Source organism: Ceratotherium simum, chromosome 34, assembly GCF_057802395.1.
Source record: "Ceratotherium simum simum isolate JZ-2026a chromosome 34, ASM5780239v1, whole genome shotgun sequence".
Classification (NCBI taxonomy): Eukaryota; Metazoa; Chordata; class Mammalia; order Perissodactyla; family Rhinocerotidae; genus Ceratotherium; species Ceratotherium simum.
In genome coordinates this window covers 26,487,195-26,500,610 of record NC_141933.1, presented here as the reverse complement: position 1 = coordinate 26,500,610, position 13,416 = coordinate 26,487,195, and positions in this window count along the sequence as shown.

Sequence of the window (13,416 nt, the reverse complement as noted above, 5' to 3'; positions counted from 1 at the left end):
ATATGCCCTAGTAAATCCCTGATAGAGTTCACGTGATAACAGATTCAAGACATTGGTGGTGGAGAATGTCAGAGAGACCAAGCAATTCCCGCTATCATGGCTTTCTTTTTGACTGTGGAGTGATATGGGTCAACGAGAGATAGAATTAACAATGCTGTACCTGTGTTCTACCACTGTCATTCATTTTTGCAAAAATATATTTATTGAGTACCAATAATGTGCCAATGAAAGTATTAAATCCTGTGATGAAGAGGTGAACAAGACGGCATAGTCCCTTCCCCTAAGAAATTTACATTTTGGTGAGAGATGAGAAAGAGCAATTAAGTAAATAAAAATATTTACAGATTATGGTAAAAACTATTGAGAAATAGACAGGATTATGTGATAGTAATTAGGATGGGGTTAGTCAGTGTTGCCTTTACTGCAAAGATGGTGAACTCTGGACCAGGACTCAGGAGATTCAAAGTCCCAGCTCTGCCACTTCACCGTTATGTTATGTCGGCAAGATTCTGTGCCTCAATTTCCTCATCTGTAAAATGAAAATAAATATTCCACTTCATAGACTTGTTGTGAGGATTAAATGAGTTAACAAATGTATAGTGATTTAGCCTAGTGGTTGGCACATAGAGATGCTCACAATTATTGGCTATTATTATAGTTGTGTTTGCTAATATTACTCTATGCATACTATTACTCTTCTTTGGATGGCTTGGTCAGGGAGGGTAAACACCCTCTTTGAAAGGGTGAAATTTGAGCTTCAGCCTGAAGAAATGAGAAAGAGCCTGACACATGAAAATCTTTAGGAAGGTTATTTACCTCATATCCTAGACAAAGCCAATAATAAATGCAAAATTCCTGAAATAATGTTAAAATATCTTCAACTTACTGATATTACTTCAGTGTAGATAGTATGATATTATGTAAGTCCCAACTGCTTAAGGTTTAATTCCGGGAAAGAAAGAGTTACTCGTCTCAATCAAGAATCCATAATCCAGAGGCCATCTGTTAGGATTATATAAGAAAAGTCACACTCCAGAGATAGCTACCAAAACTTTTTTTTCATCTCTTGACCAACACCAGGTGATCTGATAATGATCACAGTTAATTTTAGAAACTAATAAACTGGTATTTTTTGGCAAATAAATATCTTGATACTTAGTACTATAAATAATAGAAATGGGCCTTTATTGGCCAAATTAAAAGTATCCATGATATGTGGATTGATCTACATATTTTTGAGACACTCTTCACATTTACATTAATGCAGTTTAAGAATCTAGTAGGGCATGAAGCTTATATCCTTAGGTCAGGGAAGATACCTGTGGCTTGTTGCATAAATGGTTCTCTTTCCAGCCATGAGTTAGAAGAACATTTCATTGGCTGATCTAACTAAAGGGGTGGACTAATTCTGCTTCTGGAATGTTCTCTGCTGAAAGGTGACATTCAGAGCACCTAAAAGAACAAAAAGATGCAATTTTGTTGCACTTTCAGAACAGGTTGTTGTTGAAACTATTTTGTGCTTACTCACTAATGCAAGCATGTATGTCTAATAAATGTCTGTATGTTAGGCAAAATTAGGTTAGTGACTTTGCTTTAGTATCACCTAGCACTGAGGATATAGCTAACCCTCGCCCTGCTCAGGCCACTTTGCCTATTATTATTTACCAAAAAGAGTCTTGTGCCTATGTGTTGTGCAGGACCAAAGCAGAGTAGATCAATTTGCAACACTTAACATGTCCAAGGAGCAAACAAGGAACTGTTGTATCTTGACTGTGATAAGAAACATATGGTGAGAAATTGAAATTGGCGAGAGAGACAAGAACCAAAGAATGCAGGGACTTGTAGCTCCGGATGACATTTTTGGATTTAATTCTCAGTGTAATAGGAATCCTCTAAGATATAAGAAGAGAGTGCCACTGATCTGCTTGGCTTTTTTAAAGATGATATTAACCAATGTGCAAAATATGGATTGTAAGGGTAAGATTGAGTACAGAGAGAAAAGTTGAGGAATATTGCAAAAGTCCAGGCAAGAGTGATGAAGACTCGAACCCAGTGATAGAAATAGATATGAGAACTGTGCAAGGGCTTTGAGATATATTTTGGAAGAAATCCTAATTGCATTTGCTTGTGAATTGGAATTGAAAAATATAACAAGGAAAGACTCTAGTTGTTGAGAAATCTTCAGTGCTGAATGTGGCTGCTGGAGAAGGTCTGTGTTGGAGGGCTGAGGTTCAGTCTTACTGCTAAGGGGTGCCTCTAGCAACGGCAGAGGAAAAAATGTTGTAAGCCCTCTGTTGACCTCCCCATGGATCCAATGCAGGAACTTGCTGATTCTCATTGTGGGCTTTTCAACAGAGACTACCTGTGAATGGCAACAAGCCCTTTGGGGTCATGTGAAGTGTTCATATAGGGAGGCCACTTTACCATGCATAAATAGGAAGATCCAAATGGGAAGTCTCAGTGTTTCAGATTTATTTCAAATTTATTGATCCTTACTGTTCCCTTGTAGAAAATGAATGCCCAAAAAGAGGGCTTCTATCTTTATCTGCCATCATTAAGAAAGTAATATTCATCAAAAGCTATGGAGCTTCACAATAATTCTTGGCTCTTAGTTCAATGTATGTATATGTTTTCATAGTCATTGATTTAGGCAGTTAGTCTATCCATCTGTCAGTCTATCAGTCAATGATTCACCTAATAAAAATTTGCTATAAATTAGCCATGCACTGGACCAGGTATTAGAGAGGAGTCTTATATAGCTCCTCTTTTGCCTGTACATCTCCTAGATATTTAGTCTATTAAACACTAACAAAAAAATACCTCAAGTGCAATTCAGAAAACTGTCTTCATTACACTCTATACTGACTCTGGGACTATTGCAAAAATTAAAGATGAAACAAATAATAAAGCCTATTGTTTTTATGTTTGATCTGTGAAAACTTTACATTCTTCAGAAAATCAGATTTCATTTTCATTTTAGACTTTCAATTTCTAATTGTGAGTGTACTTGAGATTCTTCTTTTTAAAGAATGGGATCAATCATTATATAATTTTATGATCTTTACACAGGTTAACAGGCATGTAACACAGACACCGGCTAGGTTTGTAGACAGACCACTTAAACTGAAATATTTTCACATACATTTAAAAAAAAATTCAGTTTGCATAGAAAGAACTAAAATGAGGACATTTATACCCAGACTTGATATTTTACATTTCCATAGCTAGTGTAGCTTTGAAAAGAGACCTCTCAACATTCTGTGCCACAGTATTTTTATCTAAAGTGGAGTTAATACTATGCAGCCACTTTAAACTATTCTCATTTAACATGGGAATCAGGAGCCTGGTGTCCAGGAAGTCTTCTAGGCTCTTCGTTTTTTTATCACAAAATAAACAGAGCAAATCATTACTATTATCTGTAGTAAAAAGGTTAAGAAAGCAAGACGTGAATTGCCAGAAAGAATACATTCACATCAGCATCAGTTCAATAATACAGTACAGTAAGTCCACATGTTCTGATTTTTTTATTCATATTTGCCTTTAGCTATTGGAGACAACTCAAGTAGTTGACGAGTTGCATGTATATATCAAACCCTGTAATCATATTTTCCCTTGTACTTCTGTAAGGCAGGCAATAATAGTCAACTATTGAAATAACTCTTGTTGGATCAACATTTAACAATTGAGATACAGGACATTTCCTGAGGATTTATGACCAGGTTGGAAAAATTAGTAATCTCAAGGATTCCTGGGTGGTATCACTTTTTAGTTTATTTTTTCCAAGAGAGTAATACCTGTGATGATTATTTATATCCTATAAATTAAAAACAAGAGAGAAATGATATCAGTTCAAATACAGAACATTTTATGAGTTCTTTAGTTTTTGGAGTGCTCGCAAGACTAGTAGTTTCAATTTAGACAATTCACGAAGGTGAAAGAGATAACCGGGTACTAGCAGGATGTGGGAGTGACCCCCAAACTTTCTGCACTAAGTGTTCCCTCTTTTAATTTAGATATTTTAATGCACTTTAAGATTTTTTGATGCTACTTTCATAACTCAAAAAGAGCAAACACTGCCACAAATATAAGTCTACTTGTCTGCAAGGAAAAATTGAGACCTCTGTGGTGAGCCAAAAAGTAAGCTTAGTGGAAGGAGACTGAGCAAGTGACAAAATGCTCCCCTTTGTAAGTGGGGCTGATTCTGTACTCCACACGCTGTCATTATGTCTTCTGCTAATGGCACCAGGAAGTGGAAATAACGGTTCTGTAAGAGCCAGGTGCAACATTAAGATTTAATTAAACCTTGTTTTACTTGGGCAAGCTAGCCATGCAGCGATGTCACAGGAGAACAGAGCCCAATACTTTGTTGACCAGCAGCAAAAAGATGTGGAGCTGAAATGCCGGTGCACGTGGTTAATGTAAACAAGATGACGGGAGCAAGTGGAAGAGTGCTGTGGACTGAAACCGTGTCCCATGAGCCAGGCTCGAAGGAGTTCAGGGTGTGGAGTCTGCAGAAAGCAGACTTGGAGCATGCTGGCCAGGAATCAGTGTTCCTGGGTTGTTCTGGGAAAGTGCAATTAAAACGGTTTGGTGTGCCTCAAAGCATAGAACAAGAACCGAAAGTGGTGATGACAGGAAATGCAATTTCAGCTCAGCATAAAAAAAGTATCTAAGCCGTCAAAACTATCCAAGGGTGGAATAGGCTGCCTTGGAAGGTAGTGAGTTAATTGTCATTTGAGTATTCAATATAGGCTGCACAGCCACTTGATAGCTACTTTCTTACTTGGTATAGTGCCATTCTCTGAATCCAATGTGTTATGCCCATTTGGTATTAACTTAATGAAGAAAAGGCAGTTGAATTATGAATATATATGAATTGCAGTTGCTTATATGGTAGAGTTTGAGAAGGAAGTACTAGCAGTGGCCCAAGAGTCATCACATGTAAATTAACACTGGAGAAGCAGTTTTTTTGATCAAGCTTTGTGTGCATACATGGCCTTTAAAAATCGAATCTAGCAGTGTGTTACTTCCTTAGGACTGCCGTAACAAAGTACCACAAATGGGGTGGCTTAAAACAACAAAAATGTATTCTTTCACAGTTCTGGAGTCCAGAAGTTCAAAATCAAGATGTAGGGAGTGATGTTAGCAAAATGGCCAAATAGGATGTTCCTTGCACACATCCCCCCCCGCCACCAACGACAATGATTTGGCATCGATTCACAGGCAAAAGTGGCTTCATGGGCCCTTTGGGATCCAGGTAGGAGACTGTGAAACCCATCCAAAGTCTAAGATTGAGGAGAGCCTGTCAGGCTCGCAACCAGGCAGCTGACTCACTGCCTGTAGTCCTGGCCTCAGGAACATAAACAGCTCTGGACCCCTGATAACTCAGTTGCAGCTCCATTTGGCTTGGGGTCTGTCACCAGCACCATATGCCGAGAGACCTGGGAGGAGTAACGCCCACTCATGCATCAGGTAATAGACATACAGATCTCACTTCCGGCTATGGACCTTGATGTCGCCTGTGAACCAGCTTCAGCCCCTCTTGGGAACAGTCTTGGAGCCCCTGGAGGTGAGCCCAACAAATTCAGTCAGACTGTAGATTCTGAAAGGGCCCTGTGACTGGGCTCCAGTTCGTCCCAACCACAGTCCATGAACATTGTTGCTCGCATAGGGATCCACAGGAGACACTCTTGTCTGTGCCCCTGGAAATCCTAAAAAAGCCTTGTACTAGGCATGAGCCCCACCCAGCTGCAGTCCTGTAAGCCGGACAACTGGCACAGGGCTGAGACAAGAGAAGCCCACATCTGCAACCCTAGTGATCCTGAAAGGGCCCTATATGCAGATCCAACTTCCTCACAGCCACAGTGAGCCAGTCTGCCAGCAGGAGACACTCTCATCAGATCCCAGAGGCCTTGGGCCCTATACCTGGCTGTAGATCCTCCAGGATTTGTCAGAGACCAGTCCAGTCTGCCTAGGGACCTGATGGGAGACACTATCACTGACACCTAGAAATACAAAGGATAATAAGAGGCTACCATGAACAATTATATGCCAACAAATCGGATAACCTAGAAAAAATGGATAAATTCCTAGAAACATACAACCTACCAAGACTGAATCATGAAGAAATAGAAAATCTGAGCATACCAATAGTGATTAAGGAGATTGAACCAGTAATCAAAACTCTCCCAACAAGAAAAGCTCAGGTCTAAATGGAATGTTTGGTGAATTCTACCAAACATCTCAAGAAGAATTAGTGCCAATCCGTCTCAAACTTTTGCACAAAAAACTAAAGAGATAGAAACACCCTCAAACTCATTTTGTGTGGCCAGCATTACCCTGATACCAAAGCCAGATAAGAACACTACAAGAAAACAAAATTACAGGCTAATATCCCTGATGAATATAGAAGAAAATATTCTCAACAAAATTCCAGCAAACCAAATTCAGCAGCACACAAAAAGATCATACACCATGATCAAGTGGAATTTATCCCTGGGATGCAAAGATGGTTCAACATATACAAATCAATACACATAACACATCACATTAATAGAATGAAGATAAAAATCATATGATTCTCTCAATAGATGCAGAAAAAGTGTTTGACAAAATTCAGTACACTTTATTGATAAAAGTTCTCAACAAATTGGGAATAGAAGGAACCTACCTCAACATAATAAAGTCCATATGTGAGAATCCACAGCTGACATCATACTCAAGAGTGAAAAGCTAAAAGCTTTTCCTCTAAAATCAAGAGTAAGACAAAATTGCCCCCACTCTCACCACTCCCATTCAACGTAGTATTAGAAGTCCTAGCCAGAGCAATTAGGCAAGTAAAAGAAATAAAAGTCATCCAAATTGGAAAGAAAAAAGTAAAACTATCTCTTTGCAGATGACATGATTTATATACAGAAAACCTTAAGGATTCCACAAACAAACTGTTAGAACTAATAAATGAATTCAGCAAAGTTTCAGGATATAAAATCAACACAAAAATTAGTTGCATTTCTATACATTAACAATGAAATATCTGAAAAAGAAATAAAGAAAACAATCCTATTTACAATAGCATCAAAAACAATAAAATACTTAGGAATGAATTTAACCAAGGAGTTGAAAGACCTGTATACTGAAAACTATAAGACATTGATGAAAGAAATTGAAGACACAAATAAATGGAAAGATATCATGTAGTCATGAATCAGAAGAATTAAAATTGTTAAAAAGTCTATACTAAATATATACTAGTATACTAGACATATGCTAAATCCAAAGCCATCTATAGATTCAATGCAATCTCTATCGAAATTCTAATGGCATTTTTTACAGAAATAAAAAATCCTAAAATTAATACGGAACAACAAAAGACACCAAATAGCCAAAACAATCTTGAGGAAGAAGAACAAAGCTGGAGGCATCCCACTTCCTGATTTCAAACCATACTTCAAAGCTATGGTAGTCAAAACAATATGATACTGATTAAAAACAGACACAAAGACCAATGGAAAAGAATAGAGAGCCCAGAAATAAACCTGTGCACATACAATCAACTAATACAAGGGAACCTTGAATATCCGATGGGGAAAAGATAGTCTTTCCAATAAAAGGTGTTGGGAAATCTGGATGTTCACATGCAAAAGAGTGAAGTTGGGCCCCTATCTTTGACCATTCAAAAAAGTTTACTTAAAATGTTAACAAATACATTTATATATATATTGAAAGATTAATATAAAAGTTGAAAATTTAAATATAAAAACCTAAACCATAAAACTTCTAGAAGAACACATAGGGAATAATTCCTTGGCATCAGTCTTGGCAATGTTTTTTTGACTATGACACCAAAAGCAACTAAAGCAAAAATAAACAAGTGAGACTAATCAACCTAAAAAGCTTCTGCACAGCAAAAGAAACAGTCAACAGAATAAAGAGGCAATCTATGGAATGGGAGAAGATATTTGCAAACCTATCAGATAATAGGTTAATATCTACAATATAAAAGGAACTCATACTACTCAATAGCAATAATAATAATAATGAAGAAGAAGAAGAATAGTAACCCAGTTAAAAAATGGGTAAGGAAACTGAATAAAGATTTTTCCAAAGAAGACATACAAATGGCCACCAGGTAAATGAAAAGATATTCAGTATCACTAATCCTCAGGGAAATGAAAATCAAAACCACAATGAGATATCATCTCACACATATTAGAATGGCTATTGTCAAAAGGACAAGAGATAACAAGGGCTGGCAAGGATGTGGAGAAAAGCAAACCCTTGGACACTGTTGGTGGGACTCTCAATTGGTGCAGCCACCATGGAAAACAGTATAGAGGTTCTTCAAAAAGTAAAAATAGGGGCCAGCCCAGTGGCATAGTGGTTAAGTTCTCATGCTCCACTTTGGGGGCCCGGGGTTCGCAGGCCTGGATCCCGGGCGCAGACCTACACACTGCTCATCAAGCCATGCTGTGGTGGCATCCCATATACAAAACAGAGGAAGTTTGGCATGGATGGACACTTGAGGGACAATCTTCCTCAAGCAAAAAGAGAAAGACTGGCAACAAATGGTAGCTCACGGCCAATCTTCCTTACCAAAAAAAAAAAAGAAAAGAATAAAAGTAAAAATAGAACCACTCCAACTTCTGGGTATATATCTGAAGGAAATGAAATCAGGATCTCAAAGAGATTCTGCATCGCTGTGTTCATTATATGCATTGTAGCATTTTTCACAACATTCAAGACTTTGAAACAACCTGTGTCCGTTGATGGATAAATAGATAAAGAAAATGTGGTATATATATATAGACAATAGAATAGTATTCAGCAATGAGAAGGAAGGAAATCCTGTCACTTGCAACAACATAGATGGACCTTGAGGGCATTATGCTCAGTGAAATAAGTCAGTCAGAGAAGATAAATATTATATGATCTGACTTATATGAGGACTCTAAAAAACAAAACCCAAAAAAACCCTCATAGAAACAAGAGAGTAGAATGGTTGTTATCAGAGGCTAAGAATGGGGAAAATGGGGAGATGTTGGTCAAAAGGTACAAAATTTCCATTATAAGATGAGGAAGTCCTAAGGATCTAAGGTATAGCATAGTGAAGATAGTTAACGTGTGATATTATATACTTGTCAGTTGCTAAGAAAGTAAATCTTAAATGTTCTCACAAAAAAAAAATTATAATTCTGGTGCAACGTATGTGTTAACAAACTTTATTTTGGTAATCATTTGTAATACATACATGTATCAAATCATCATTTTATACACTTTAAACTTGCACAATGTTACATGAAAATTATATCTCAATAAAGCTGGAAAAAAATAAAATTGAATTTCAGGTAAACAATGAATAATTGTATAGTATAAGCATGTCTCAAATATATGCACTGTTTGTCTGAAATTCAAATTTAACTGGGAAAAAAAATGACATGGGCAGGCCCTGCTCCCCCTGAAGCTCTATGGGCGAATCTTTCTATGACTTTTCTAGATTTTGCTGATTCTAGGGTTTCCTTGGCTTGTGGCAGCATGACTCCCGTTTCTGCCTCTCTCTTCACACAACCTTCTTCCCTCAGATGTGTCTCTTTCATATCTCTCAACTTCCCTCTCTTTATAAAGACACCAGTCACTGGATTTAGGGCCCACCCTAACCCAGTATGACTTCATTTTAACTTGATTCCATCTGCGAAGATCCTATTTCCAAAAAAGGTCACGTTCACAGCTACCAGGGGTGAAGACTTAACGTATGTTTTTGAGAAACACAATTCAACCCACAAGCAGTTTTGCCCCTTTTCATCATCAACACTTCCATGTGAATTAAGGTGTCTTTTTTTTTTTTTTTAATATCTTTCCTTTCCTGGGTCCCAACTCCCAATATCTTATCACTTTTACTTTACAGTCGAACAAAACTGAAGCAAGTCTTATTTTTTTAATATATCATTTCCTCTCACATGATTGTTCACAGACTGGAGTGTTCTCCTCTGTTCACTTGACAACTTGCTAGTTGTTCTTCATATTTTAGCACCATCATCGCTTTCTTATATCTGCTGGGCAAAGTTGAGTGTCCTTCCTCCTTTGTTCTCTTTACACCATACACAAATATCTCTGCTAACCCAATTATCAGACCTTACATTTAGCATTTGTTTACATTTCTCTTTCTCTAAGAAACTGTAGGTTGTTTAAAAACAAGGACCGTGTTTATCACTGATGAATATTTATTGAATAAATTAATGGATTAATAGATGACAGAATCAACAGGTGGACTGATGACCCATCTAGTGTCTAAAGGAATCCAAATAAGTGAGGACTGCTGGATATTAAAATGAAAATCCATATAGAAAGTGAAGGCCACCAAAAATAACCCACCTTTAAAACAATTCATTTTTGGCATCCTCCTCTGGCTAAAACAGAACAATATATAAGACACTCCTTACTCCTTAAGCTCATTTGTTTTTAGTAGTAGACAAATTATTATGATGAATCATCATTGTGTATCCATTCATATTATTAAATTCTAAAATAAGTCAAAAAAAAATAACTTGCTTAGCTGATGTAGTTACTGCAGGCTTGGTGCTCAAGATGGAAAAACCTAACTTGATATTTGTGCTCGCTCTGTCTTAGTATGTACAGAGGAAAAGCCACTGGGGATCCTGTTCTATTTTAGATTGAGTGACGCCTATAGTACTTTTTGAAGTTTTGGGGTAAGACTCTTACATGACTTCTAAATATTACGTTTGTACCTATTGGGAACAAAATACTGCTTATTACCAAAGACACAGTTGAAACATTTCATTGAAACTTTAATAATGGTTTCAGAAGACACTGTCAAGAAAAGTATACCACTGAGTACTATTATCCATAAGGACAGTAGGCTAGTTTAGGAAAATAAGTTGAGAACATGGTAAAACATTTTCAAAGCAGTTTATATCAGTGTTTCACAGTAATACACCACCAACTATGAGTAGGGGAGAAAGGTAATTACATTTTATTTTGCTATCTACATGCTGTTTCATTGGGAGACTGCACTCATAATTGTTTTGTGGTTATGTGCAAGAGTACAGCAATTATAAGCATATTAATAAACAAAGCATTGAGCAGAATACTAAAGTCACCAGATAAATATATACAGACATATGTATATAAATACATAAATAAGGAAGCTAGCTAGTCAACAGAGAATGAGATATGATAAAGCATCAATAAAATTGAGTATCTAACTCAAATTTTTACTTTATTTCTTTTTCTCTCTCTTCCTTGCTTCTTCCCTCCCTCCCTTCATTCCTGCCTTTCCTTTTTTTTTTTTTCTTCCCATTTTAATATCTTCTCTGCTACAGATCACCAGCTATAATTCAAGAAGATGTAATCTGAAAGCATCTTCTAAAACTTTTACTCTGGCTCACTCTTCACTATTATGGCCCTTTCCTAAATGAGAATTATATCCTGGCTATGATGATACCTTGGAATTACTAGCGAAAAGACTTTTTCTCTCTTCCCAGTCTTGAAAGAATTAGATCCCTTTTCAAACTCAAAACTTTGAAAAGGCTCAATATTAGCGACATATAATTCAATGATCCAAAGTCCTTCTACATTCTGTATCCCTCATAAAATTATGAGAGAAAACTAGCAACAACAAGTACAACAGCAACCAAAACATCAGCAGCAACAGACAGGATAACAGTGATTTGGTCCCTGGAAATCACTGAAATCATTTACCTGGTCATTATCAATATTCTTTGGGAGTTATTAGTTAGTTAACCAGTATCTGGGTGATCCACAAAATCCCGTGTATTCATAAAATAACTAGGCAACTATAGATTTTTCAGTCATAAACGACATGTTTTATACTATTTTAAAAACATACAAATAAAAAGTCCCAGGCCTTTGTGAACTGAAAAGTTTTATACATTGCAGTGCCTCATAATTGTTCTTATTTCTTATATTGCCTTCTTTTAGGTGCGGAAACTATTACCATGAACAGAGAAATTAGGATGTGACCTGTGACTGTGCGCGAAGGTTTACTTTACTTGATTTACACTATATCAAGAAGGAGGTGAGTTTTTGTGGATGACATTTGAAGCCATATCACAAAATAGATTTCTGAGTTAGAATTTAGGCTTCACTTTTCTCCTTCCATCTATAAACCCTACACGTAAGTCCTCTCTTATTGGGATATAAGACAGAAGGTAGACTTTCTTATTAAAAGGCTTTTCAAGCATCATTTCCAATAAAATAGCCAAAACAATAAAAAATAAAGAATTAAGACTTTTAATAAAAATGAAATAGATTCTAATTGTATTTACTTTGCTACAGCATGAAAAATGTATTACGTAACTAGAATGGGGAAGCAGAAAAACTTAGAATTGTAGTTAGAATCATTGTTAGATGTGCCTAGTTCAGATGTCCACCCATGGAAGGATTCTCTTTTTCACTCTCCTCATATGAGGCCATCCTGCCTCTGATAATACACTCACAGCAAGGACAAACTCACTTTTTCCGAGGGTCCCCCTATAAAATAGAATGGGCTTGCTAAACTTTTGAAATTTCTTATTTAGTTATTCAATAAATGTATACCTAGAGTGGCACTGTGTGAAACAGTTAAGAACATGAGTTCTGGATCCAGAAAAATTGAATTGAAATCTCTACTGTGACTTTTACTAGCTCTCTGACCTCAGGAATGTTTTCCATCATCTCTGTGCCTCATTAACTTCCTCTGTAAAATGTGACAATAATATCACCTACCATCTAGGGTCATTTTGTACAGGGTTCTATGTCAAGCACTCTGACCAGTACCTGACACATATTAAGCATTATATGAGTATTAGGTTTTCATATTTATTTATTTACTTTTAGTTGAGCATCTGCTATGTGCCAGGCATTGTCCTAGGTGATGGGGATACAATATAAATCAAAAAGAAATCCTTGTCTTATGAACTTTAGTTTCCAATTTGAGTGATTGTGACAGAACGTAGGCAGCTATTCACCAAACCTCTCTGCTCGTACTTTTTGACACACAGCCGAGCTACATATCCCAATCCTCCCTACAGTGACCTGTGTCCACAGGACTGAGTTCTAGCAAAAGGATTACGAAAGGAAATGATGTGCACTATTTTCAAGCATGGCTCATAACTATTTCCACATGCCACCCATTCTCTCTTCCATTGCTGCTGGCTATACTGAGATGCCAGGGTGAACTTGAAAACCACAGGTCACAGATGTCAGTCTTGGTTTCACAGTCTTGAATGACTGTGTGGGGCAGACCCCACTCCCACCTCCCTGCTGCCACTGATATTCAGACTTTGTAGAAACAGGAAAACTGTGTACTATTGTATTGCACTGCTAAAACAACAAGGCTTACCTCATAGCATTTCAAATTACTTCCATTAATATGAAGAGCATAAGTAAATAAATGTATAA